A 1,323-nucleotide genomic window follows, 5' to 3' on the forward strand; every position below is an offset into this window, starting at 1 on the left:
AATAATGATAATAGTTGTAATAATGATAATAACAACAAAAATAATGATAATGATAATGGTGAGGATAATAATAATAATAATAATGGTAATGATAATGATAATGATAATATAATGATAATGATAATATAATGATAATGATAATATAATGATAATGATAACAATAATGATAATAACAATAATGAAAATAATATGATAAGAACTACAATGATGGTGATAATAATAATGATAAGAATAATGATAATGGTGATAATCATAATAATGATAATGATAATAATAATAATAATAGTAATAATGATAATAATAATAATAATGATAATAATAATAATAATAATAATAATAATAATAATAATAATAATAATAACAATAATAATGATAGTAATGATAATAATAATAATAGTAATAATGATAATAATAATAATAGTAATAATGATAATAATAATAATAGTAATAATAATAATAAAGATAATATCAATCATGATGTCAATAATAATGAGGATAAAAATGACAGTAATGATAACAGTAATGATAATGATTATAATGATTTTAAAAAACAATTATGATAATGTTAACGATAACAATGTGTGCATGTGTGTGTAATTAAATCCTCACTTTCATCACACATATTAAGAGAGATTTGAGCAATATTCAAACAGTCCTATCTTTATCACCATTACCATAATCACATATCAAAATGAATAAATAAATAAATAAATAAATAAATAAATCATCCTGTTAATAGTAACTGTCGTTTTCCCGCCAAATGTACAAACGACGGTCCACGGACAAGGCCGATTTCGAACTCCGAGGGGAAACGGATGCAAACCAAACCCATTCATACTTGGAATAGTTATCACAATACGGATGCGGCTGATTCATGCTTTTTTCGGCGAAGATAATTATGTATGTAAATAAGATTCGACGACAAAGGGTTGGGATGTAAGTGTCAAAAATGCGTTTCCAAGCAGGAGTTTATTCTAATATTTTGCGTTTGGATCTTGTATAGCCTGTATATAAGATGTTTCATCACACGTTGAACTCCATTTGCATGAACAGTTTTTTTCCTAATCTAGGCAAATATTGCAGTTCATTGCAGTTCATATATATATATATATATATATATATATATATATATATATATATATATATATATATATATGTGTGTGTGTGTGTGTGTGTGTGTGTGTGTGTGTGTGTGTGTGTGTGTGTGTGTATGTGTGTGTGTGTTCTTACCTAGTTGTTTGAATACGGGAGAAGAGCTATGCTCAGGTGGTCCTGTCTGCTATATTTAAATTATCGTATAACTTTTTAAACTGATGCACAGTT

Source organism: Penaeus vannamei, chromosome 15, assembly GCF_042767895.1.
Source record: "Penaeus vannamei isolate JL-2024 chromosome 15, ASM4276789v1, whole genome shotgun sequence".
In the NCBI taxonomy this organism is placed as follows: Eukaryota; Metazoa; Arthropoda; class Malacostraca; order Decapoda; family Penaeidae; genus Penaeus; species Penaeus vannamei.